The 27,899-nt window shown below is 41.6% G+C and overlaps 1 protein-coding gene and 1 long non-coding RNA gene across 7 annotated transcripts in view; one reads left to right on the forward strand and one right to left on the reverse strand.

Annotated features, from left to right (window-relative positions):
* FARP1 (FERM, ARH/RhoGEF and pleckstrin domain protein 1) overlaps positions 1 to 27,899 on the reverse strand; it is a 216,115-nt gene that overhangs the window by 105,259 nt on the left and 82,957 nt on the right. The gene's annotated exons all lie outside the window — the stretch shown is intronic.
* LOC138064765 (uncharacterized) lies at positions 16,664 to 26,031 on the forward strand. Its single transcript, XR_011138025.1, has 3 exons — positions 16,664 to 16,836; positions 22,706 to 22,838; positions 24,074 to 26,031. It is a non-coding gene; the product is annotated as an uncharacterized lncRNA (long non-coding RNA).

Below are 27,899 nucleotides of genomic sequence, written 5' to 3' on the forward strand. Positions count from 1 at the left end.
ACAACCCCTGCTCATGGAAACTGGGCTCAGGCAATCCAGGAGCTGCACAGCACAACTGCGATACAATAGCAATATTGTGCATTACAGTTCTTCAGTTCCTGCCCACCTTTCAAACTGCAGCCATTTTATTAATCTCTTGATTTCACAATGGAATTTTAAAATATAATTATCAGACATGCACAATAGTTTATCACCAGTACTCCACACATTACACTGCATAATACACCATTAAGAATCTCCATTATCTATAACGACAAAGTTCCTGCACTAACTCCCTGAGTATACAGTGATTTTGATCCGGTGAGGAAAAGAAGTTAAAGAGCCAGGACAAAGAAAAACTAGGAGGCCTAAATAACACATCATAAAATAAACAACTGCCAAGGCAGAGAGTCACTGCCAAGTAAAGGCTGTGAGTGGGGGGAAAACGTTCTTTCTTTTTTAAACACAGAAAGAAAAAATACTGCTTAGAAAACTGACACCTACATGCAAACGCCGCTCGAAAGCTTTCAGCGCAATCTCGCCCGGCAGAACAATAGCTGCTCTGTGCTTGCAACCAGCTCAAGCTGCTCCATGCGGGAAGAGGGTGCCCTCGGCTTTTCCACTAAATGTACTTCTCCCTGATGCTCGGGTGCATGAAATCTGGGTCAAGCTGTTGAAAAGTCAAAGTCTCCAAAGCAGGACGATGTATTGCTATAGTAGGGTCGTCAGTGACAGACACTACAGTTACATGCCTGACACATGGAGCAACATTTGCCTACCGTGGTCTTGCTCAGTTTCTGCAGTACTCAGCCCGCAAAAGAGGTAGGACCACAGGTAGAGATAAGGGTGCATTTCAAAGCGTGCCTTTTCTTTTAATATCCTTACAGGGCCTACAAATGAGCACAAGGATAATTGTGTGCAACAGTCACTTTTTATCTTGCTAAGAGCAAAGCATGGATTTAGTATGAGAGCTACCTAAACTTAAAAAAAAAATTGTCTGTCTGCTGACACGTCTACTAAAAAAAAGGAAGACATCTTAAAGTAGGCCAATTACAGAGGGTGGCCTTGCTCTGTTCAGGGAGCTGGACTGTGTTATAGCCGCAACAGGATCTAGCAGTCTGCTCTCCCCAGGTTGCCCCAAAGAGGCCTGACCTAAATAAGAATTTATCAGATAAATCAGTCCCAAGTTCACCATTGATCCATTCAGGGCTTTCAAATCCTCTCTGGAGCTCCGGGCTCACCTCAGCAACAGCAATTAAAAATGTCAAATGCTCTTTGAAAGGCAGTCACTCTCTTCCAGGAAAAGAGCGAGAGCGGGCACAACAGCTACAGCAAAGAGTCGAAAGCATTTCTTGGGGTGAGCCATGCGGGCTGCTGTGGCTCCTGTCCCTTTCTGTGACCTGCCTGGAAAGATGCTTGCTGCCTGACCCGCATGGGGCCAGCCCTATCGCATAACATCAAGCTCACGCAAGGTGCCTGTCTTGGCAGGTAGGGTCCTATTGCAGGGCTTCTGGTGGAAAAAGTGCCGGGAGAGGGCTGCAGCACTCCACAGGGCCACAGCTTCATCCCCACCCATGTCCTAGCAGGCCTTAGCAAAGAGGACAGAGGAAAGCAAGCTGCCACAGGATGAACTGTCCTGGCAGAAAGGCATTTGGCAACCCTGTTTTAGTCTGGCACCCTGAATGAGGCATATACGAGTTCAAAAACATGGTTTATGTTCTCATTCAGAGAATGTCTTATTTCCATATATCCCGTCCACCCCTAGATGATTAGTTACCTGCAATTAAACATATAGGCTTTAATTTTGAAGACTTTTTTTTTAAAAAGATGGCACAGAGGTTTTCAGTGTCTTGGTCAGTATTGCCTGGTAACCTCCTATGGTCGTATAAAGCACAACAATGTTTTTCCATTTTTTAAAGATGATGGAAAACAAAACAGTACAACAGAGCGGTTTATATTAGTTCCAGCAGATGCATAAGACTTTGTTTGCTAGGATCTTCAAATCTCAGACCACTGTAGCTGAAATAGCTGTAGAGGAAATGCAGCTGCCTCTAATGGGCTCCTGCAAGCTTTTCCCCCAGAGTAATACAGACAATCTTAGTGCTGTACAAGACAGAACTTCCAGGACTGTTTCTGTACTGCAAAATAAAGAAAGGAGAGGAGAAAAAACCTACACATTCAGAAGATTTTTATGTGTGTTTTAAACCACTGTACAAGTAACAGAACTACAACAGTTAATCAGGAAGGGTCCATGACTTGCATGCCAAAAGGGAAAAACTTGCTGACAGGACAAAAACCTCACCAAAGTCCTTCCTCGCAAATCTAATCCTCTCAGGTGAATGAAAGATTATGCCAAATAAGTTATTCAACACACATAAGTACTTCAACATCTTGCAAAGTAAGGAGAGATTAAGGTGTGATACTTTCTGCAGTAAGAGTTCCGTAAGGGACGTTAAGTGTTGACTATCATTTACAGAAAGTGTTCCCATAATAATAATAATAAAAAGAAATAACAGTAATGACATTTTGTAAGAAATATTCTGGAGTTACCTCTTTTTAAAAAGGGTTCAAATCTTATTTTAGTGTAAAATAACAATATTTACCGAATTTAAAACACTCATTTGCTCCCAGCTTACACGTTCGTGCTGGCTACTCTCCACCCGGATGCTCACTACCACCGTATTTGAGAAAGAACAACTGGCACAAAAGAAAGTGATTCTGTTAAAACTGCATAAAAAAGAAACAGGTTAGGCTCTCTGTCAAATGCCCACTGCTTCTCAGGACAACGAGGCAAACTGTCTTATTTCTGTTAGAACACTTGCAACGGCAAAAGTTTCAGCAAATCCATAAATAGTTAAAGACTAGCCAGAACAAATGTCATAAAACAAAATTAAGGCTCATCATCCAGTTAAACGGATTTCTGAGAGATTTATGACAGCAGTCTATACACACTCAACCAAGGCAGTATCTGATTAGCAGCACTCTGTAACAGCTGATTTGGTATCTTACAACCCTCATTCTGCTTAGTACTTAATAGGGGCAGGGTAGGGGATATATCCAGATGACAACTTGTAATTCTGTTAATAAATACAGACTTGTATTCCTAACGCCAACTTCAAAGCGGTGCTTATGTTTCCTTGGAATGAAAATTGGAACAATTTCTCTTCAACTTTATTCAGCTGTTGTGAATTTTACTATCAGTAATCCAACGTGCAATTACTATCATCCACCCATAAATGGTAGGGGAAGGAAACAGAAAAAGAGACTTGACCTTATTTGTCAAGTTAAGGACAGAATCAGGGATTTTTCAAGAGTTCAGAAACTGGAGAACAGCAGCAATCCAAAACTTCTGGCCTTCTCTATTTTGATATGTATTTGGATCCAGACATACATGCACAAGGCGCCCCACAGCCTTAAATGCTAACAGGGAACGACGAGATCAAGATGACCTTCGTTACTGAGCGCACCAGCGCTCACAAAACCAGAGGTATCTTCAGTGCTGCGCTCTGAGCGCGACTCCCTTTCTTGGCCTATTCACCGAGGCAAGATCAGCCACTGGATAAACAGCAGAGAGATGCTAATCATCGGGACTCACCTGGCTCATCATTTCCACTGGAAACCAGTTCCCTAAAAACGCCAGCAATTTAGGAAGCAAAATGTCCCTCTTCCACCAAGTTTAGAGGAACGATATTATTGCAAGCAGGAACCCCCCAAAGGCTGTTATTTCTCATTTAGCTAGCCAACAAGCCTCTAAATGAAACTGCAAATAACTAGTAATTAGTTCATAAATGACCAAGGAACCAAAGGCTACAACCAAGAGCATATTTCAATAATAAATGATAAGTTACACAGTCCCAAGATACATATTCTGACTTCACAGCATAAGCTGCAAAATAAAGGTTTAAATGAAAGAGAGAAAAGTAGTTCAGAAGAGAAGTGATAAACAGGAGAAACAACTGGGCCACGTATTAGTATTTTCAAAGGAGATAAGGATAATGCCGCAAATTTATCAAGAAAGGACAAAATCGTTGTATTTTTAAGTCTTTTCTCTCAGCAAGAAAAAAAGAAATTATAAAGCCCGTTAGGCAAGCACTGAGTCATACAGATTTCTCCAGACTGACTGGAAAAGTACGTGTCTATTTGAGGATGATCTGTACAGAAACAGAAATTCAAGTGCATTTATTTGATATCCCGCAGATTTAGACAAAAAGAAGCAAAGAGCCAAAACAGAAAGCTGACAATACCTTTACCCTGAATTGAAGAAGCAATTCAAATTGAGTACCATGCTAAAAAACAAATAAATACAAATATCAATACACAGGGCCCTGTTGTCTAATAGTGACAAAAAGTGACAAAAACTTCTGTAAAAGCAGAGTGGGTGACTTTAACGGTCTACTATATGTAAACTTCCCTAGTACCAAGGGAGAAAGGAGGAGAATATGGGACTCAGTCAAATTTCTTCTTATCCTTTCAATCAAAAGCTTGTGATTTCTTTCCACCTCCAAAACCCAGAACTTTTCTAAGAGAAAATGTGGAGGTCTCATTAAAGCAGAAAGTTCAGTGATACCGGCAGAAACGCAGGCAGAAGAGAAAAAAAAATCTGAGGCAAATAAGAAACCATGATTGTACACGGCTGTTATTTTGACCACCACCTCATCTGAAATGGCTGTTTGCGTACAGTTCAGTTATACTTAGGAAGCATTCCTGGGAGAGGTGGTCTGGGACTGCATACATACTGCTTCCTTTACATCTTTTCCAACCTACCCTGTGTACAAATTAAGAAGGTGTTTTGGCTGCTGATCCTGAAAAAAAACAGTGCTGCCTTTAAGTTACGATTCTTTTTTTTCCTGCCCAGTATAGCCAGTAATAATAATAATTAAAAATATAATATTCATAAAAACCCTATGAAGGGCTTAGCCCCTTGAAGAACAAAGTTCAGTCACTGAGCCAATACTGACTAAGAAAAACAAGGAACTTAACAGAACATGAATTCGCATCTTTTAGTAATGTTTGCTGAACTGATATAAGGTAGCGTTTCTCAGCATTAGAGTTGGGTTTTAAATATACAAAGCTACACAAATAGAAAGGAAGATAAAGCTCCAAGTGTCAGATAACAGCCTATCTAAAGTTCTCAACTTTATTTCCTAATGAGGAGTCCAGCAAGGACTAGATGCTAACGCTGGTGTAAGTAAAGCATCAATGAAAAAAAAACAGAAAAAATTTGGTTCCTATGCAAGAGCAAAGGTATCAGAGAGATCAAAAGGAAGTATCTCAGTGTAAAACATAATTTGCAGGCCATGTCACAAAGGTATAATATTTAAGTAATTACTAAATCTGCGTAGTTTGAAGACAAAGAACATGAGCCTCTCATCATAAAAGGGTCTCATAGTAACTCTACACACAAACTCCCTTACAAATTATGAGAGCTGGAAGGTGAGCAAGTGGAGGGGAAACAAAATAAAATAAAAGTGGAGGAGGTGGCCAGCTTCTTCTCTTTCCTCCAGAAGAAATAAAAGCAGCTGGAATGAGGGAGGAAAAATATTAAAACATGATACATAATGCTGGGAAAAGGTTGGAAAAAAATGCCTGCCTATTAAAGTTGGGCACTTTGCAAAGGGCAGGGCAGCTCTTTCCTTCCACTGCAATCATGTGAAGCAGTTATGCTATGAGGGGAATGTTTTCCATGGCCCATTCCTGTTCTCACAAGCTCCAAGCAGTTCAGCAAACACTTACCTGCAAGCTCACTTCAGGTAAATAGAAAACAAAACCGACAAAGTGTTCATTTGCTTTTTGGTTTGACCAGCAGCACCAACAGCCAGTGAAGTATGAAAACAGTGGAGCTACCCTGGGTTCATTTTCTATGATGATTAACACTAGGGGTCAACACAAGAAATCTTTCACCAAGGATATAAAAGCATGTGATCTAACCCACTCTGTATGTAGTTACACATCCATTCTTACTGGTGACCAAATGCCCACAGTCCCTCCAGCACCAAGTCTCCCTAACACCGGAGAGGCCTGACCATCCTGCTGAACATACCAATCTGATCTTTATGACACACTTCCTTTAGGAGGCAGGACCTGGAGGAGGAAGAGGAGTATGATTTTTTTCTTAATTAGCCCAACAGATACAGCTGGGGAGGGTGAAGGGTGACCTCGGTGGGGTTGTTCTTGCAGCACGGGCCTGGGAGCAGCAGCCACACCAGGAAGCCAGAGAAGGGCAGAAACACCAGGGGAATCGGAGCCGGACTCAGTTTTCACGAGCACAGCACATCTGATGTTCCCTCAAGTTTAGGCCTCAGACCTCAAGCAGAAAACACCCTTCCTACACGGTCTTTTGGCAGACGAGGACCACCACAGGCACGCTCTTTCGGTTTTAACCTAACCATTTAGCCTACCTGTACATGCTGCTGAGAGCCACTGAAAGCCGCAGAACCCTGCCTCGGGCTGTAAACCTAGCAGCTTTCCAAAACCCAGGGCTGCAACTTTGTTAATAATGTCAGCTACTCAAAGGGTGACTCACTCACCAGCAATTTAAGGAGCCAGGTTCATTGGTGCCCCTGGTCTCCCAGGACAGAGCAGGAACGGGTCCGTTCCAGCAACCTTTCCGCTCACCAGCTCACAGCCAGCACACTCGACTGAGGATGCGTGCCCGAATCTACACGAGTCAGTGGGGCTCGCTTTTCCACTCCCTAGAACAGCAGGTATTTTACCTATTCACCCAAATCTCCATTCAGTCTGCAGCAGAGAAGGTGTTTAACGCTCCTTTACCTCCCCTGTGTACAGTAGCTAACTGGTGTGGCTGTATTCCCAAACACGCATCTCTGAAAGGTCAAAAAATCGTTCTTGCAAATGTAATCGTAACAGCATACCAGCAGTGAGGAAAATGCCTTTAAACTGAAAAGGCTTATCAGCTGCACTTGCCAGTTTGACCTCTGGGACTAACTGGTAATCATGCGGTTGTGATGCTGTACAACACCAAAGTCATTTTGGAATGCTTTAAACAACTACAGAGCAGAGGAAGGCCTTGTTAAATCTTGAGTCAAATGTCAACATGAAAGAGAGTATAGATTTTCTCATACTGCATTATCGTTAATCTAGAGGCACCAACTATGTGAGAAGAAGAGAGAATATTTGGACAATGCTTAAAACGTACACGCATACATATCATGCCCTGAGTCGTCTATCAAGACTGCAAATCAAAAAGAGTAATTTGTTCAGTATTTTTTAAGCACATCAAGAGACTACAACACTTGTGGACAGTAGCAATATGAACCATATTCTGGCTAATAACCATGTGATGAATGGACTCGCACATTATCATCAACCTCTGAAGCCTTCACTGGCTCTTTGGACAATTTTTAGTAGCAGGAATACAGAAGCTAACCCTATAGATTTTGTTTCAAACTGATCAGCTTACTTACTGTAGTGCAACTTTCACAGTAGTATTAAGCTGTAGCCTACTTCACTGTTATAAATCTACAGTCACATATTATTCTTTTATAGAATGGGCATTAGATTTATTCTAACCACATTTTGTTTGTGACTAAAACCAAAGTAAGCAACTGAACTAGCAGAAAATAAATCAACAGACCAACTGCATGAGCTGATCCAGCGACTGAACTCAAATGAAAGTTCTGTCTTCTACTTAAAACAACACAAGGGATGGTAAAAATCATTTGTAAATGTGCAGCAGAGTAGAAACGATCTAAATGCCAGCAAAGTGAGATTACCTGTACTACCACAAATATGTAATGCTGAACAATGTTTGCATGATCAGTTTTTACTGTTGCAGATCATGCTGCCATTCCTGTTAATAACCACTTAAAGCGCATGGAATTCAACTCACCAGAGACAACCGGGAGGCTTTGCCTGCTGTGTGAGCGGACCTAATATACTCATTTCTACAGAACTTAGGATTTTCAGTAAGAAGTCATAGTGGCAAAAATACCTTTATGGCTATTCAGACAAACATACACCAATGCAATGTCATACGCATGCAAGAGTGTGAGAGAAATTCAGTGCTCTGATGCTTATTGCAATTTTGCTAGGGAGCTGCAGTATGGCGGTAACAAAACACCAAGTAGTGCAGCTGCTGCTATGGTCAGAAACGAGCCATTTGGGAGTCACATCAATTTAACATTGACGGCTGCATGACTAAAGTAAGAACAGCCACTGTAGGTGGCAAGACACTTTTATTGGGAGAAGGATCTGGCATGCAAGTGAGAAGAAAACTGGAAGTCCTGCTGGTCCCCTCTTGCAATAACACAGAAACGTGGACAGAACAGCAGCTAGAGGGGGGTAGAGATTCAAATTTATCAGAAACCTACAGGAAGAGAGGGAAGATGGCATCTCATCATCATCTTCCAAATCTATTGATATCTAACAATTACATTCTAGAAAGAAATCAGATAAATCTGAATGCCTGTTTTACAGTATGTGAAGGAGCCTTCCTGAAACCATCAGATCACTAGGTTATATGATTGATGCTACATATGAGTAAAATAAGCTGGTGTTTGATACTGCACACTGTACCTTTGGGAAGTTCAGCAATGTGCTTGCAACGAAGACCTAACTTGCATTCACAGCAACACAGTACTACTTTTAATGAATCAAGTAATTAGCAACTCTGTAAAGAAAGGATATCTCTGAGTGTTCGACATCAAAAGCACTACGTTCATTTGCAATTAAAAGGCCAGAATGCGAAAGATCCTGTGTTCTCCCTGCTCCCCTTTGGAGTCAACAGATATGAATGGCGCACAGCATCTATCAGGATCAGATCCAAAGGAGCAAACATTCGTCTGACTTATGTCGCCACTTCACTTGGAAAATACTGAAACCTCGGAAACCTCAGAAATGAGGAAAAACAATGCTGAATTCACGTGCAGAGCTCTTTGTTTTCAGGAAAGGTGTTCTGTGAATATAAACTGAACTGGTCTTCTCCACTTCTGCAAAGTGAAATCTTGAAAGCTCTTTAGAAACTATGAATATTCTCTGCTAAAATTCCTATGGGTCAAACATAAATTCCATACCTTTTTACATGGGGCCATTATCGACATGACATGGGTCCATTACTAATTCCAGCTGCAACGTCCCATGTAGGTAATGCCTTCCTTGTCTAAGTCTCTGGAAGGCCCAGCCTTACATAATATCCATATTAAGATAGGTCAAAGATATATTTTTAATTTCTAATAAGCTAAAAAGTTATACTGTACCAGACACAAGCCACTATGAATAAGTGTACAGTCATTTTTCAGCAAGTCTGAAAAATTCCTTCCTGTTCTGACAACAGGTCAGCCTTTAACGCTATGGTTAAAATTAGACTACAAAATTTTTCATGGCTTTATCTGTACTGAGAAGTGCTTTGCATACTTTTCTGCACTATAAAAGATGGCAAAAAATGTATGAGTCTGTTGTGTACGTAGGCAGATCCTAATATTGTGGCATTACCACTTCTTCAATGACCTTAGCAAGCAGGTACACTCAGAGAGAAACTCAGACTAGCAAAGCAACAATACAGTCTCTGTGCAAGTTCATGAGACAGCAGAAGGAAAGAGCCAGCATGGTGCAGGTCAGCAGGTTCTCCATTACACCACTCCAAACTACAAGGAGGAACAAACCAGACAGTGGGAGTTGTATTTCACAAGACTTTTTCTGAAAATCAGGGTGTGCTATCTATTCAAAAACAAAAGGCTCCAGCTTTTCAAAGAGATAATTTGCCAGAAAGGGAACCCAACAACACTTTGACTATGAACAGATTTGTCTTGCTCCCATTGTTAGTATTCCACCCCTTCCTTCAAAGACCTCAGAGACAGCAGAGCAACTTGCTACACTTGCAGCCCCCCACTGAACTGCTAGGTTTGGATTCACGCTGTAAAGGCTCAGGACTGGCATAGCTGAATTTTCATATTTGTATTCAGCTGCAAATTGAAATTCAGCAACAAAAGCAGAATATAAGTTGACCTATCCAGAGCCTACAGATTTCCCATTCCTTTTGCAACCTTACAGTCTTTACCTATATACCAGCTGTGATTGTTCACATGGAAAATAACAATAATAAAAAAGCTTACAGAACAAGCCAGTGACATCAATAATTCTCTATTTGACAAGGTATTTGTTCCCTCTCCTTCATCTCAAGGTTCAAGCTAATCAAACTTGGCACTAGTGTTGTGATCTCACACTTTAGGTCTCCTGACAGAGCTAATGGAAAAACCTCACAAGTTCTCTCTCATTGCACAAACCTCAGTGATTCCTCTCTGCTTCTTGTAAGAACATCTGGAAAGCGACACTACTCAAGAGCATTGCTTGAGGGTAGGAGGGCATGAGAAGGGAAAATCCTTCTGAATATTTGTGCTCTATTTAAACACCAGGCCAAAGTTTACACTCGGAGTGAACATCTCTCTGCGGTAACAATGCAACAATCCAAGCCCTGCCAAAGGATGTGCTAAGCTTTCCATAACATGCTCCCAAGCAATGACATTGGTGGACAGTTGTGAAAATGAGAAGTATAGTGCCTCTATCTTCCATCGCAAGTACTGCAGGGATAAAGAACAAGGAGCAAAAGGAAACTCCAACATCAGGAGAGGAAAAAAGTCTCAGTTTCAGCCTGGAAAGCTTGTCTGTACTGCGAAAAACACCTTCTACAAAGAAGGTGCAAGTGAAGCAGAGAGGACACAGTGAAATGAGAGCAACTCAGGCAAATTTCCAGAAGAAGACGTCTTAATTTGGAATTCAGAATTCACAGACAATTGGAGCAATATGAGAATCAGTTGTCAGTGAAGACAATGGCAGGTACAGATCCTTGCCAAGGCTTGTCCAGCCCTCTGACTACTACCCCCTGCTGCTCTTCCACTTGGGCACCAACGATACCGCCAGGGGAGACCTGGGAAGTATCAAGTGTGACTGCATGGCTCTTGTGGTAATGGTCAAGGGCATGGGGGCCCAGGTGGGCCTGCTGGTGAGGGGGAAGGGCCTGAGGAGGACTGGACTGATCCCGCAGGTCAACAATTCATTGGGCACCTAGTATCAACAACAGGATTTCAGTTTCAATGACCATGAGACCCTCATGGAGAACCGAAAACTGGTAGGAAGAGATGGGATCCACCTGACAAAGATGGTCAAAAGTATCTTTGCCCAAAGGCTGGGCAACCTGGTAAGGAGAACTTTAAATTGGAAATGACAGGGGAAGGAGAGAGTGACCAATGGTCAGGTAAGGAAGTGGTGGACAGGGCTGGCAAGCAAAGGGTCTGGGGTGATGTAAACAGAAGGGACCTCTTAATCAACAAAATAGGGAGAAAGTGGAATCACACTCGTGTATGTTCAAAAATAGGAAACTTCCTTTGGGATCGCATTATAGTGAAAGCTCCCATGCCCTTTCTGGGAAATCACCATGACCAGGTGCCAGAGCACTAATACACACAGCATGGGGAACAAACAGGAGGAATTAGAGGTGTGCATGCAGTTGCAGGGCTACAATCTCATTGGGATCACAGAAAGACATGAGGGGATTGCTCACACGACTGGAGTACTGCAATGAATGGATACAGGCTCCTCAGGAAAGACAGGCTGAGGAGGCAAGGAGGGAACGGATTGCCCTTTATTTAAGAGGGTGCAGGAATGCATGGAACTCTGTCTAGGGAGAGAGGCAGTTGAGAGCTCATGGGTCAGGGTTAGCAGGCAGACCAATACGGGCAATGGCTGTTGGGAGTGTCTGCTACAGACCACGTGACCAGGAGGAAGGAGCAGAAGAGGCCTTCTTCAGACAGATGGAAGAAGCCTCATGTTCACAGGCCCTGGTGCTCCCAGGGGACTTGAACCACCCAGATATCTGCTGGAGAGACAAAACAGCAGGACACTGGTTCATACAGTCAAAATCTCTGTGAGGACAAGCCACCCTATCTAGATATACTAACATCAAAATCAAGCTAGTACCAAAAGAGCTTCCTAGCCTGAGCTACTGGTATTACATAAAACATTTGAGCCTAAGGGTGGCCTGTTCACAGAAAAGGTTAAGAGAAGTTAATACAGCTTATTGAATGAACTATACTGACTCTTTAAGGATTAGGGACCCCATAGGAATGAACTGGTAAACTCATAGCTGGAGTTAATTGCCTTTTTTTTTCCTGTATGGTTGGGATATACTGATTTTAGTTATTGCAAGTTCAAGATATAGATATGTCAATGCTACATCTACATGATACCCCAGCTAGCTAGGATACCAGAAGAGCTGTACCACTGGGAACACGGAAGTGTGGGCTGATGTCTGCTGAAGATGACAAATCCTTTCATACAGAGTTCACTGTTGCCACAATCATAGTGCTACCGACATTTTTATACCTAACTAGGCTATACTACCCTGCAGTATGCAGCACAGACATACTGCACGTACGTTCATATCAATATTATTATCCTCACAGTAACACAAGAAGAATTAAACAATAACAGACATCCTACCTTCATCGGAATTCATGCTTTGGAGAATGAAAACAGCAGATTCTTTAGTTTCCTGTCTCCTCTGTTTTTCCATTGTCCTAAGCCATGGCTAATCTTTGGCACTGAGGGCCAAGGGTTCAATGAGTAAATTCATAAATAATGGCAATATTTCCAGTGTGTAGAACAGGTAAAGGGAGAATCGCAGGATAAAACTGAACACACTTAAAAACACCACACTTTTTGCCTGCTTCACTACTTCTACATCAGCAAATATTCACGGCAAAATTATGGCTACATCTTACGTATCACTCAGTGTATCCTAACTGTGGCCCATAATTAATTTTAAAATTTATTCTTTTCCAAAGTTACAGACTTTACTCTTATCCAAATTCATAATATTTGATTACCTTCTAAATCAAAAAGCCTGCTTGCCATAAAGTCTCATTAATGTCTACAAGCATCTGAAGGGAGGGTGTCTAAAGGTTGGGGCCAGACTCTTCTCTGTGGTGCCCAGCAACAGGACAAGAGGCAACGGGCACAAACTGAACCCCAGGAAGTTCCATCTGGACCTGAGGAAAAACTTCTTGACTGTGAGAGTGACAGAGCACTGGAACAGGTTGTCCAGAGAGGCTGTGGAGTCTCCTTCCCTGGAGATATTCAAAACCCGCCTGGACGCGATCCTGGGAAATAGGCTCTAGAGGACCCTGCTTGAGCAGTGGGGTTGGATTAGATGATCTCCAGAGGTCCCTTCCAACCTCAACCATTCTGTGATTCTGTGATTCTGTGATTCTGTGAAAGTACTAGTAATGTCCATGGAGTCCATTTGCTGGAGTTGAGATTGTCTGTTTTTATCAAAAATAGAAAGGGAAGAGGATGGAAAAGCAGTCAATTTTGCAAGTATTTTTGTCAAGGTGGAAAAGTTTTACTGGATAGAAAGGCTGGGCCTCACATTACATTTTTGGGGCTTAAAGCAGCACTCACAAATTTGTTTTCAAATGAGCTCTACACGTTTTTTCAGCTTGAAACACGAGCCATCATGAAAGACACATCCTGCTGACTTGGTTCACTTATACAGCTGGTTGAATAAGCCCTTTCAGTGGTTATAAGATTACACTTCTCCAGTACGTAAAAAGCTGGTGAAAAGGTTGCCATTTCCCAATCCTTAGGTGCATTGCACGCACTCCTAAGATTTTTCATCTTACATCCAGTTATTGGTATATTGATGTTCATCAATGTTAATTATGCCGTACAGAGCTTGTACAGCAGTATCTAACTTCCACTAGTGTTTTGTTGGTGGACCATGTCTTTCAGAGCATTCGTAGATAAGATAGCATTGTTTTCTGGTGCATTTATTCTCCCGTTGTTTCCTCTATGCCAGATGCTAACCTATTAGAGGTATGTAACTTTTTCTAGAGTAGGAAGGAGACTTCTCCAGGAGACCCCAGGAGCCATTTCACACTTTCTACTCTTTACTCCATTAATATATACACTATTATACTGTAAAAGTCTAGTAATGACTAACGACAAAAACCTGCCATTTGCATTCTGTACATAACAAACAGAATCACAGATAAGCTACAACTGCTATTCGTGATTATTACTGCAATGATAGGAGACAATGAATTAAGTCGGTCATACTTTGTCCATTCTTAAAAAGTCACATCATTTTCCAAGAATTATCAGAGATAACTAAATTACTGTATTTAGTTGCATATTTAGTAATACAGTAGTGGAGCGTAATAGCGTCATTCATGTCTTAATTTCATGCAACTTAAAAAAGTTTACGATAGGACTTGTCTATACTTGCAAGTTAATTTTCATTAAAATAGAGCACCAGTTAAAAACACATTAGTTACTGAAGAATAATCTAATGAGTACAAAAGTTGAGAGTATTCCTAAAATGCTGCCAGATTAAGGGGCATAACCTGTGGAAAAAGCAATGCAAAATTAAGAGATATCTGTAATTTTATTAGAGTACAAGTTTTCTGCTATATTTAACATCTTCAGATTGAGAGAGGCTTATGCACGATGAAAGAGAACATGCCCTTGAAATCCTCCTTGACCACAGCTTTAAAAATAGTGCACCAGAGCAGCGGCATCACATTCTGCTTCAGAGGTGTTTTTAACTTGGACCTTTGCACAGCTATCCTAACACATTTACATCTTAGATAGTGTAAGAAAAATACGTTTAACTCATAAAAATGCTTCTGTTGCAAAGTCACAGGGTAAGCACCAATAAATGCAACCTTCTCCCTATCTTCCCTTGCAACGTACAAAAAGTTAAACAAAACAAAATGGTATCCGCAACTTAGTGTCAAGCAAATTGGAAAATGACCTGAATCGAAAGAAAGAAATCTGTAGTGACTGTAGCAAGGCATATGCTTCCATTCCCACTTAGATTTAAGTGCCCTTACTACTTTATGCAAATTTTTCTTTGGTTAACAAGTTCCTTTGGCCTTAAAAAACTGCAACAATACTACAAAATTCACAGCAAGGTGTGATTTGACAGTATGCTGATATGCACACTGTATAGTGAGGAGGGAACAGCAGTATACCAAATTATTTTCTGATCCTCCTAATGGAAGTTCATGGAAAAAAAAAAAAATTGGCCACCAAGAAAGGGCTCCAAAATCAACAGCCAAAAGCAGGCTTCAGAGGGGCAATCACCATCTGCTTCCCGCGAATATGGCTAACACTAATTTATTCCATTCTGCAAACTGTGTAAATTTGGTTACTTTTACAGCGTTCTGATTCTAGTAAAAGTACTGGATTTTGACTTAGTTTGCTGCTCCAGTTTATTTTCTCTGAAACGTTCAAAGGCTGACCAAGAAGTGCCAGTAGAAAGGACCCACACAGAATGAATGAACATGAGAAGAAATACCACCAAGGAAGCTTCAGCTGCCAGTACTCTTCAGCTGCCAAGCTTTTACCTTAATACTTTCCTTTATTTCTCCTCTACATGGTGAGCAGATGGATTCACACTTCAGTATCTGATGGTATCAGAAATCATTGAATTTCAGCTTGACTGAAGTTTTGGAAGCAAGAAACCAATTATTTTAAGCTTGCAGAAGCCAGACAACCCAAGGGAGTTCTGCCAAGCAGAGATGGGAGAGAATTTATAGATGTAATTGTGAACTCCTGATAGACTGACACTGGATGGTAAAGATGTGGTTTGTTTCGGAGTGATGAGAACAGGTTTCTAATAAGTATAAGGGATTGGGATAGATAGCTGGATTAACATCAGATTCCAGCTTCTATCTGCAGGTCTCTCAAATCCTCATTTTTACCTCTGACCTTGCTGTAGAATAATCCCTGTAGCCACCTTTAGGATAGATCCACCTGCTGCTTGTATTTGAGCTGCAAGTCAGAACTTTCTCTCCTTCACTGTAGTAAAATGCTTCACCCTGTGTTCAGAGTTTTCTCTAATGACACAACCCAAACATCACTTCAAGCCTCATCTCCTGGACAACCTCCACTTTTCCATAGTGAATTTTTTTCTCTATCCTCTCTTCATTCCTGCAGTTCTCTTCTGAACTATCTCCAAATTTATCAACCACCTTCTTCAATGCTGCACATCAAAACAGGCCACCATATTACAATGGTATTTCACTATTCCAGCGGTATTTCATGTCGTAGAACACCTGCCTGGCATTTTCCTGGTGATATAGCCACAGAGCGCACTAGGTGTCGTGAAGGAAGCATCACACTTAAAACTTCTGTTCATCTCACTATCAGCCATGATTCTCCATGATGTCACACTGGTTTTTGGTTTGTTAAAGACTATAATGGTGAGGGTAACTTAGCACAGAAGGAACAAAGCAGTAAAAAGAGCCTGTAGAGAGCCTGCAAGCAGGTTTTTCTTTAACTATTTGTCTGAAGTGTACTAATACTAGGATTGACTAAGTAAACAGATTTTCAAGTTGAGCAATGAACTGTCATTTCTTTCCCTCCTCTCACTACACAGGTATATGCACAATTTCATACTGTACCTATTTAAAAAGACATATAGTAGTCTCCATGCTTAAGCCCTATAGCAGATATCCAAGGAATGAGGTAGCAGGGTGCTGTGAAACATTGGGCCACTACTCCGTGTTTTCTGTGCAACAGCTGGGATGACTGACCAGCTGGTAGACAAAGCTAAAGATAAAATTGGTTTGATCATTTACAGATTCCCAAACCGAAATGTGATAAGAGTCCATAATGATTAACAGTTGGCTGCTGAACAGAATCACGGCAGCCCTTAGTTTGTAAGGACAGAAAACACAGGGCTTCTTCAGTGGGAGATCAGAGCAGTGAACAACGGTTACTGCATGCTGAGCTTCTAGCAACTTGTGCAGAGACACAAAATTCAAGTCCTCCCTCAATGGAGCTGGCTGATCACAGTGAATTCTACTTTTTGTACTTTCACAGTCCTTTCCTGTCAAGGTAACCAATCTGATAGCCTAAAATGTCCTTTTCTATCTCTTCCAGAATTTTTTTCCATTTTCTATTAGCTTCTCTCTTACCAAGGTCTGGATATACAAAAGGGTGCTGCAAAGAAAAAGCAAACAGACTGAGCACTAATTTCTTCATTTAATTCTAATACCGGTAAACAAAAAGCCCACTGAACTCCTGCTTACATATTCCAAACCTTTCTTGTGGGAAAGGCTCTTTGTGAGGTCGCTTCTACACCTTCCCAACAGGTGGCTCACCTAATACCTGCACAAAACGCGCTGCAGGGTAAATGTCACTTGCTGGCGGATGGAGCCCCACACTACAAAATCTCATCTGGAGCAGTTTAAGGGTACTGCTTCTCATGGGAAAGATATCAAAGGAGATATTTCACCATTTGTAGGTGCAAATTTCATAGCTGTCATCAGAGCAGCTATTTCGAAAACCTACGCTCACAAGCTACAAACCTCTTGCAAGCTTGTACAGTTTATGCAGAGACAAGAGCTATGAAAATCTGAGCATTAACAGAATGAAAAAACCAGCTTCACAGTAGTCATTACTTACAGGTGCTAACTGATATAATTCATGTTAAAGAGCCATAATAGTAACATTACGAAGAGGTTTGGTTTTCCCCCTGTATGTTAACAGGCTATATCATAGCTTGCTGTAACGTTATTTAAAAAATTTTAAGACCCTACTGCCAAACTGTTTCTTTGCCTAACAGTGCAGTCCAGGAAGAGAGCCTAAAAAAATCTTTGCTTACTATTTGCGGAAATGAAAAGATTTTGCTGGAAGCTATTTTTAATACAGATCTGTCCCTGTGGACAAACGCCTGTAACTTCTGTCCCGTAACTCTATATGTCTAATAACGGTGGTGGTTTGTTCTACAAACTGTTCCCTTGACAAACCAGAGTACAGTTTAAATGGCTGTGGCACAGTTCCTGAAAAATGCTAAAACTGATGTCCTTCAGTCTATGGAGAAGTTGATGGGAATACGAACTGCAAAATAAACTATTTTGGAATAGCTCCACTCTCCCTGCAGACAGACTAATCTGAAATAAAAGTCACTTTATTCTGAAAATAATTATTTCACTCACAAAGCTCAGCGGTAAATCTGGCCTGGAAAGAACTGACTCTTTTTTCAGCACAAAAACAAAGAACCACAGAATATGAACTTCATGCAAATAAGCTGTTCAAACTAAAAGGTTGTTTGCCTTGATAGCCACAAAAATATATCTTTTTTATCAAAGGGTGGACCTAGACTGTAATGTACCTTTTTTACATTTAAAGAGCAACACAGTCCTTTCAAGACTGATCTGGATATGGTGGACTTCTGGACAAGAGCTGGAAGTCGCCCCTTTCTACTTCTTACTGGAAGACAAGCATCTGGAGGAAAGGTGACAGGTAGCTGGAGAACAGGTGAAGTTCAAAACCGAGCAAGCCCTGGAGAAAGCTAAATAGAGGAAGTTTACTGGCAACAAATTGCTAAAACCCTTGAAAAAACTGGTCAATTGTGGCTCCCTAAGCACACTTAATTCCCTGGGACTCTTATGAGGTTGCTCAGCAACATACTACAATAACTGTGGATCAAGTCCCCGAGACATAATCTAGCCTACTGACTTTAATTCAACTACCTCTGACATAAGGTACCGCCAAATGTGAGCAAGAAGAAAACAAAAGCAATGCAAACTCGCGAGGTCTCAGCAGACGCTGGGAGGAAAATCTGCTGTTTCCGAATGCATTTTATCTTGTTTTATCCAAATTGTTCTGCCCTGCTCAATCCAAAATCTGTGCTATAGGGTCATTCTTTGAAAGAAATAATTCAGAAACAAATTTTTAGTTAAATTTAATAGGAAATCAAGAATGAAACTCACTGATGCAGTGAGACATTTTTGAGATGAATCTACTTTTGAATACTCAGATTCCTGCTATGGATATTCTCTCAAAAACAATGCCCAGTCTTGGTGGAAGAATTCAAACTAAAACATAGTTTCCATTTGTTCATGATAAACTTGACCATAAAGTTCTCCTTCTGTCCCTGTGGCTAACTTAACCCTTCCACAACCCATTCAGTTAATGCACTATTGGGGAATTTTACTGAAAGTCATAATCTGTACATATGAAACATAACTGTTTGACCTTTCAGGAGGACAGTACCCCTCTGAGATGCATGCATTTCTACTTTTTTAGGGAAGAACAGGTAGAAATAGGAGATGATGAAACTTTGGGAAGGTATTAAGATCACATTGAGTATTTGGCATTCGTCAGTAATACATACATAGTAGCCCTCTGATGTAGACTGCAGTATGCATGGGACAAATAGCAGCAGTTGCCAGTTCCTCTGCCTGAGTGTTCCTGGCAAAGTCCTGAAAATACTGGTTTTACTAGGAAAAAAAAGGAACATCACACGGGTTCGAGAAAAGGAAACTATTTCAGAAAACATCTTCTCTCTCACAGGAATAGCAGTGTGACTCTTAAGTCCAGAATATTAGTCCACCGACTGAAATCCAGGTATTGCTGGGGGCTGGGGTGTGTGGGTGTGTGTGTTCCCCCTCAGAGACATACTTAAGAGTCAATTTAAAACCAATTATTTTTATTACAAATTCATTTTCAAATGCTTACACAAATTTTGCTAAAATACCCCTCTTTGGCATGAAATCTGGGTTTGAAGCTCTCCGAACACTGAAACCACTGAAGGGAGCAACGATCACAGGGAAAAGAAAACCCACACGTTATTACGCTAAATGAAAAGGCTCCAGCAGAAACATTATTTTAAACGCGTAATTGTGGAGGTAGGCTTTTTGACAGAAACAGCCTTAAAACTGATGGCCTGAAAGCTAGAATAATCCTAGACCCAGCTATTCTGCGATAAAGCCAAATGCGATAAAGAAACGCAGCATAGTCCTCTGGACCCAGCCATCCGTGCCTGCTGCACCCAGTCTGCTTACCGGCAGCCCAGCGCTGCCAGCTGGCTGCACCCTACCAAGCCGCAGGTAATTACTAGATGACGTTCAGTTTCCTTAACTGAGACGTCTCACAGGAAACCAGCAGAAGCTGTAGCCCAAACTTGGGAGTATACACTCACAGCACTATGCACAGGCGCACAGTTGTGAACACACATGCTATACAGTTCTAAACACACGCACATATTTCAGCATTAGCCCTCAGGGAACAATCGCAAACACGTAAAATACAAGCTTGGAAGCACAAATCAGCTGAAGAAAGCAGCATTTTGTATGTGCCATTACTCGTACATGCATCTAAATACCTAAACTCGTTTCTTTCAGGGGCTAGTTTATGATCTGAACTACATTCTTTTCTAAACGTACCCATGGTCTTTCTGTGAAGGCTAATGATAATTTTATCTCTTCTGAGCCTTGCAGTAATAAATGTTGACAGCCCCAGATGCCAGGTCCTCGGTGAGAGCATCTGTTTGTTTATTCAGGATTAAGTTAAACTACTTAGCCGCCATTATAGTAAATCCACCTCTCCTGCAAACCTTCTTAACTATACTGAACAAAATAATGAAAAACCACATACTGTTGTGAGATCAATCGCATTTAGAAGGTTGAGGAATCCTTTATAATTTATTCTTGGAGTGGACAGGTGAGGAATAGACTGTACCAAATATTAAGTGCTGCTTGATCCACACAGAATCCCAAAGAAAAGGAAAAAAAAAAAGGTATTGTGAGCTAAAGCTGCTCTTTGTCTTGATTTCATCACATCACACCTTGATACTGCAGCAGAGTTTCAAATGAGGGTCTGGAAAGCTCGATACTGTAGTCTTTTGTCAAAGAAGGAATGTTTTTAGATGTCTAAATAAAGTTCAGGTATATGAAAGAAAGGACTGGATGCCTTTTTTTCTTGAGACAATTCACAGTAGACTTTTACCATCCTTCAATATTAGAAAGGTAAAGACTTTCAGATTTAATTTCCTCTTTGTTAAGGGAGTGAAGGAATGTTTGAGACCCCAAATTATTGGACCTGTAACACTGGGCAGGTACCACTGCTTTGTATTGGCAACATATTCCCATGTATCATACAAAAGTCTGAAGCTGTCAGTGCATCAACCATGCAGGAAGACTACGCAATATGTATTAAGCAGTCAAACAGAACAGAACATATTTGCAAAGGGGATTTTCAGGGCCTGCTCCACTGCCATATGACTACTGCAATTTGAAAGGCAAGTCTAAAGACTGCAGAGCTAGCTTCCATTTTGCTATTTACAGCAGCTGTAAGATTGGCCTTTAATAACTAAAAGATGATGCAAAAACATGAGACAGATCCTGCTTGTCTTTCGCAAGCCAGTGGTTTCTGCAGTACAAGCATAAACGGTCTCTGGCTACACCTCTCGCTTCCAGATAGATGCATCTTTAGCAAGAGTATCTGCATGCTACTGGGTCAGAGTGATTTTAATAGTACAAACAGGATTTCTGAGACTTTTATTCTCATGAGCAGGCAATGCATGCCAATGAGACAGGGCAGCAAAGACTACAGGATTACAAGAGCTGAAGTTTGATAAGACTGCAGGCTAGGACCTATGCGAGGGATCCAGGTACTCCCGACTACTCTGCTACCTCTCTGGATTACTGTCACTGCTCCTCCTTGCCTCGGGCCACCAGGGTTTCTCCATCTTGGGCTGGAGCTGATGTGTGCAGGATGGCCAGCCAGCTCACAGCAGCCAGAGCGCTTTTCAGCGCTTGTCGTAACTCGAAACACACAGCTGCAGGTGGGCAGCAAGCCTGCTGTGGACTACATCTCTGTGGCTGGGAAATCTTCCTTAGTTCTCTACATCAAAGGAGAAGCAGCTCCACCAATGCCATTCAGCAAACAGCTCCTAAAAGCCCTTCAGGCTGTGCAGAGGCCTAAGCAGATTTTGTGCATCCTGAGAAAGAAGCCATCTCAGCTCGGTCTGAGCGATCCCCAGAGGAAGGGCTCTGCAGTGGGAAAAGCAATAGGAAGTCGGCTGAGGAAGGGCTGCCCGGAGACGCTCCGAGGTCGGGGTGGCGAACTTGCAGCTTCCTCTTCACAAGACACCGTGCAGCACGTCCCCTGCAAGCTCGCAGAACAAAAATGATTGCAGGAAAAACACATGACATGCAGGAACATAAGTTGACAAGTTCTCAACAGGAACAAAACCATTTTTCCCACTTTGTTTCTTTATATAAACAGCATTTGATTTTGAACGTGCAGAAGACTGACAGCACATGAAGCATAAAATAGATAGCAATCTCCGAAAACCAGGATGGCTGCTATCAGATTGGCAACGCAAGAGGCCATTGTTCGATCTAAAATTACCTCACGGTCTCGCGATACGCTTCACCAAAGGACACGGCGTCCCACTGCAAAGAGACGCTGCCTGCACCGACATCCCCTGGTGTACTGGTTTGCTTTGAGAAAAGGGGCCAGGAGACAAAGATACAGGAAGAGTTAAAATTGGAATGGCCGCCTCATTTACGGAGCCAGTTTGGCAGCTTCTGAAACGGCCACATTTCCACTCCAAACATGCAGCAGACTTTCAAGGAGAGAGAGAGACGGAGAGAGAGAAAGAAATGCTGAATACTTCTGCTTTTGATTATGCTCACGGAGCACTGGTTGTTGACAACCTCTGATGCTCAAAAAAAGAGCATTTTGTTTATTAATGTCAAGTACAACATTGTAAGAAGCACCTTCATTCAGCTCCTATTCAAACAGGCAAACGAGCATCAGTGACGATGCTGCCCACTATCCGCTAGTCCTCTGATTTTCACAGTACTATCCATTTTTCTCCTCAGTTAGAAACCAGAGGGGTAGGAAAACTGGCTAGCTCTTCCCGCACAAAGAGACCAATCACTTCCTCAATTGTCTTTTTCTTTTTCTGCAGTAGATTCTCCTGTGGGTTCCAGAAAGCAGTTTCTTTGGCACTTGTCTCACATACAAATGTTATCTAATGGCAAATATCCTTCTAGATACTTTCATAGACACATACCCATCATCAAGAGTCTGGAGTACTCAAGGTAAGTTGTAACACACAATGTGTACTCTTTCAGAAAAAACAACTTTCTTTTGGTGAGTTTGCCTTTGAAGAACACTGGAAATGACTTGAGACCCTCTGTTTTTAAATTGCACTTTAAAAAGTATACAGTATCTCTGAAACAAATCTAACTTTATCTGAGAACAACTTTCCAAAGCTTAAGAATCCACAAGTATAAACTGAAAAATAATTGCTACTTATCCCCTGCTTCAATAGCTGGGATCTGGAGGCAACAGAAAATATGCCACTGAAAAGCACCTCAAAGTTTCTCTGCAACACTGGCAAAACTGCGTTGTGCCATGTCAAGGCTGACAGCCAGCACTGGGCCTTGGAAGGGGCAGGGCTGGGATTGCTAAGGGGAGGGGAGACGAAAGAGGGGACAGAAGGAACAAGATAAGCTAAAGAAACCTGGAAACCTGAGCCTGCTGCTAAAGGGATGTTGCTACTTAGGGGATACAAAGATGGGGATGAGTGACACTGGGAAGGGGAGCTACTGCCCCACATATCCTGAGGATCCCCGTAACAGAAGGACTGCAACAGCAGATCGCATTTACTACATAAAACTTACATGCAACCAAGTGTGTGTTCCTTATTTAGGGATCTTATGCACGCATTATGCCCTACAAAGGAGGCATACGGCAGACAGAAAGCCTTTTCTCAAGGCAATTTATTGGGTAAGCACGTTATTTGCAGCCAAAATGTTCATTATTCGTATTCCCATAGACTGAACAATGGGGAAGACAGAAAGGTTCGCACTGAGGTGGTTACTCATCACATCTCATTTTCACTACTTGTTTTGGCTTATGTTATACTAGACTATTTAAATACAATATTGTGGCATGTTTTATTTTTTGTTACACAAAATCCATGGGGTTTTGGCAATAAATAATTGAATAAGTAACATTAACGGGTAGGTTATTGAAAAGAAAGTGATACGAGTGTCTCGTCATGTAGGAAGTAACTTGTCTAATAAGCACAATCACAGTTTTTCTAAAATAAAAGCATTGATTAGCAGCAGACAGTAGTGCTCATGGAAGTCACTAATCTCCTTTTAATTGTATCTTTATCTGAGATTCACACAACATTAATTTCTCTGCACATACATAAAGTGCAAGTTTTTCACTCACCAAGGTTTAATTCTGGTATCAACGATCTCTGTATTTACTGCAGCACATCTTCAGTAATTAAGTCTCTTAAATTTCTTGTGTTCTTCTGCAGATGGAAAGCCAGTGAATGAGTTCCCATTTAAAGGATGTGGGGGAGGTGAGTAGCGGAGGAGAAATACAACTTTTTCCTGAAGGTTAGAGGGAGGAGTAAACAGAAACAGAGCAGGAGGAAATCAGACACTGACTCGGAGGCAGAGCAATGTGAGGAGACCCGAGTGGAGCTCCCAGCACTGATAGCACTGTTTGACTACAGCAAACAACCTCATTTTCATTCAATACCTCAATTCCTCCTACTCCCACCATGCATTAAAGAAGGACAGTGATGATGGCTCCTCTGTCAGCGCTTCGGAGGTCTGGAAGCGACAAACACCAGAAAGAACAAAGGGGTAACAGAGCAAAGGGCAAGCCAAAATGGAGCCAGCTGTGCAGTCGTCCCCCCCGAGCTGTGGGCAACAGAACAGGAGGCACATGAACGCTGTGCAAAAGAACAGGATGTATCTCGAGACTTTGTGTTGTGCCACTTTTTGTTTATTAAACCCTTTTTCTTACTCTACTAGTTGCAATAAACACTAGAAGTAGTCATTTTTAGGACGACTGATTAGTCTCACAGTGTCATGGCATCGCAGGGGGCAGGGTCTCGCTGTGGCCAAGGCTGGTGTCGGGGGCCACCAGGGCCTGTCCCCCTGCCCGGAGGGCGCAGGGCCTTGGGGGCAGCCAGGGCAGCCCCAGCCCTGTGTGGGGGCGTCAGACACCGCCGCAGGGCTGGGCCAGGAAGGGTCGAGAGGAAGACCTATGAGATCCTTCCCAGCATCAAGGACATGGAAGACGCTCGATACGTCTGTTGGGTTCGCTTCGATCAGGCACACAGCTGGCTCTGCAACTCACGGCAAGCTGAACCCCATATACCTCTGATTTGTACAGAAAGAAAACAGCACCAGTTTTTTAAAAATAAAAATCATTCGTATTTTGTTTCAGAGTTAATGGACATCCTGTTCCTGAGACCTGATTCTGCCATGCCTGCGCTTCACTTCAGAAGCCTCTGAAGTGTTTGGAGCTACTCACACCAGTAAATGTACTCACAGGCATTCGGATTTGCAGCATGCCAGCATTTAAGAAAATCAGTGCTGTTTATATTGCACTAAGTAACTATTTAAATATATACTAAAGCAGGTCTTATATATGTAATGAAACACTGTAGATGACATACACTTCCTTCTTGTCAAGGGTAATCATTTTTAATGACTAATTAAAAATAAATGCTGCATAAACAGACCATGCCCATGGACACCTCGATTTTTAACTGTTCAAGACCTCTGCTTGGTTAACAATGACTTTAAGGACAAACTTTCTTGACAGTTAATGCTGAGAGAGACTTGTCCTGCCTCAAGACATTCACTGCTCCAGCTGGCCACAAACCAACCGGAAATTCCAGATCAGAGGCTATTATTTATATATCTCTGTCTTTCTAAACCCCTCCACAAACCTTAAATTTGCTTCTGACTAAACGGGAATTAATCCTACCTGGAGCAAGTTTAAATGTGTTTTATCTTTACATATAGGCAAAATTCCCACTAGGGTCAATGCCAGGTTTCGCTTTAGCAAGACTTTTGAGATTTTTGCCCATGTTACTAGCAAATTTAATTTTGATGTGCTTGAGAGAAAATAACTCTCTGGTTTTGGGGTGTGTTTTTTTAAACATGCCAGTACATTTGAACTAGAAGTCACATTCCTGCCTACTGCAACCTGCTTTCACAAGTTTAACCAAAATTCTTTCTTGTTTAGAAAGAAATTGCTGTTACCGACCAACAAAAAAAAATCATATTTTCAATAACATATTTTTCCTTTAGGCTCTGGCTCACTTCTGCTCCATGAGAAAAGGATCTCACTATCAAGCACCCACTATCATATTTTTTTCCTCAAGTCTTTTCATGGAGAAACAATAACAAAACTAGCATCATCTACCGACTAGATCTTACACTCTTAGACTGAAATAAATGTTCTTTCTTGCCTAAAGGACTAACAAAGAATGCTCTTTTTTCTCCTTGCTGATGCACAATAAACCTTCATTTCATGCAGAAAATGTTTCTCTAAATGCTCCAACTTCAGATCAGAACAAAGTACCATCTTTTCATGCAGCTCTTCAGAAAAGCTTCAGTATCTGCATTTGAAACAAATGATGCTTAACCAACAGTGGGTATGCACTTATACAGCTTCAAAAAATCTAACTGGGGCTTTAATTTGAAAATACTTTGAACCTGATGGTTTTGCAAAGAGAAATACCTCTTAGGCCTGTAAACATCTGGCATTCAAATACAATTAAATGATTTATACACTACATCAGGATGCTGTAAGTCATCGCTGAAATATTTAACTATTGCAGTTTAATCCCTGAAGAGCTGTAGCATACTATGTGCAGACAAGAAAAAAGGCCTCTTACAAAGTGCGCAATATATCTTACTTATATTGAGCAGAGCTCTCCGAGGAATCCTCGAGCTGAAAGACTAAGCCACAAGGCAGTCAGGCAGCCATGAAGTGAATCTAAATAATCGAGGGTTGAGATCTGAGCAGGAAGCAACAGGTGAGCAGTGCCAGACCACTCTGAATTAGCATTTTTCAAGGATGAGCTACAAACCACACAAGTTCACCCTTGTGCTCAGCCCATCAAAGTACTGTGAATGTTTATAGTGCAAACAGACATGGACAAACGGTTTCCTGAGGCTACATGATAAAGCTGGACAAAAAGTGGCCCATCAGCAGGAGAACCTACCCAAAGAATAACCAAGATCATTCCTGGCAGTAGCTGGAGGGAGCTGGGAGATGGAGAACTAAGAGGAGTCAGAAACTTCAAGATACCACCCAGGATTTGAAAAAGAAGCTCTTGGCCAGAGCCACCAGGGACAGAGAGCATCTCACAACTATCAAGTGGATCCAAAAACTCAGTTCCCTGAAATAATAAATGACTTCAATTTAAAAAGAAAAAAAATTTTTAATGATCTGAGGCAAACACACATCTGCAATCACACATCTGGGACAATCCACACATTTTGGCAATTGTAATTTTCCTATATTTATATATCACTTCACCACAGGGCAGAAGCTGTGAGCACATTCCTCAGTTTTTTACAGAAAGGAGCTTTCCTTTAATGCATACCACCAAAGTGTTAAAGCAAATTTCACCCCTCTCCTTGAAACCATCCAACCCAGTGGGCATGATCTGTGCCTTATTGACTGTGTTTGCAGCTGGCAGATCTATTCAACCAACTTCACTTGCTAGAAGAATTATCACGGTAACCCAAGCAGCTTTGTCTTGGAGAACCATTGTCATCTCTTTGCTCCAACAGGGAACAACTCAGCCATGCTCCTGCTTTGCCTCAGCAGTGCTTCAGTATTCAGTTGTCAGTTTGCGTATGCTAACACCACATCCTAAGGTCTTTCTAGTTTTTCACAATGGGATATACTGTTTTAGCATAACTCAAAATTTAAAACTTGCCCTAGAAGTAGAAAGAATTTAAGGGAAATGGAACAAACTGGCAATTTATATGCCATGTGAAGATTCCCTTTCAACAAACGGAGTTAAGAGAGATTTAAAAATAGACAGCCTAAGGACCCTGCAGAGAGACTGCATTATGCACAGGGGGCTTTGAATGGAACAGGGGAAAAGCTAGTAAACAGACAGAAATAGGCAAAACGGTGAGAATGCGACTAAAGAAAGCCTGCAAGGAGGTCTGGCAAAAAAAGGGTGGTAAACAGGTACCAGAAACTGCTTAACGTAGTTATTTTCTGTTCAATCTCTAAAACTTAAGGGAAATGTAAGCAAAGTCAGCGGGTGCAGAAAGGAATTATTGTTGACTTGATCTTTCTCATCTGTACCTCTAACA

This window comes from Struthio camelus, chromosome 1 (assembly GCF_040807025.1).
Source record: "Struthio camelus isolate bStrCam1 chromosome 1, bStrCam1.hap1, whole genome shotgun sequence".
NCBI lineage: Eukaryota > Metazoa > Chordata > Aves > Struthioniformes > Struthionidae > Struthio > Struthio camelus.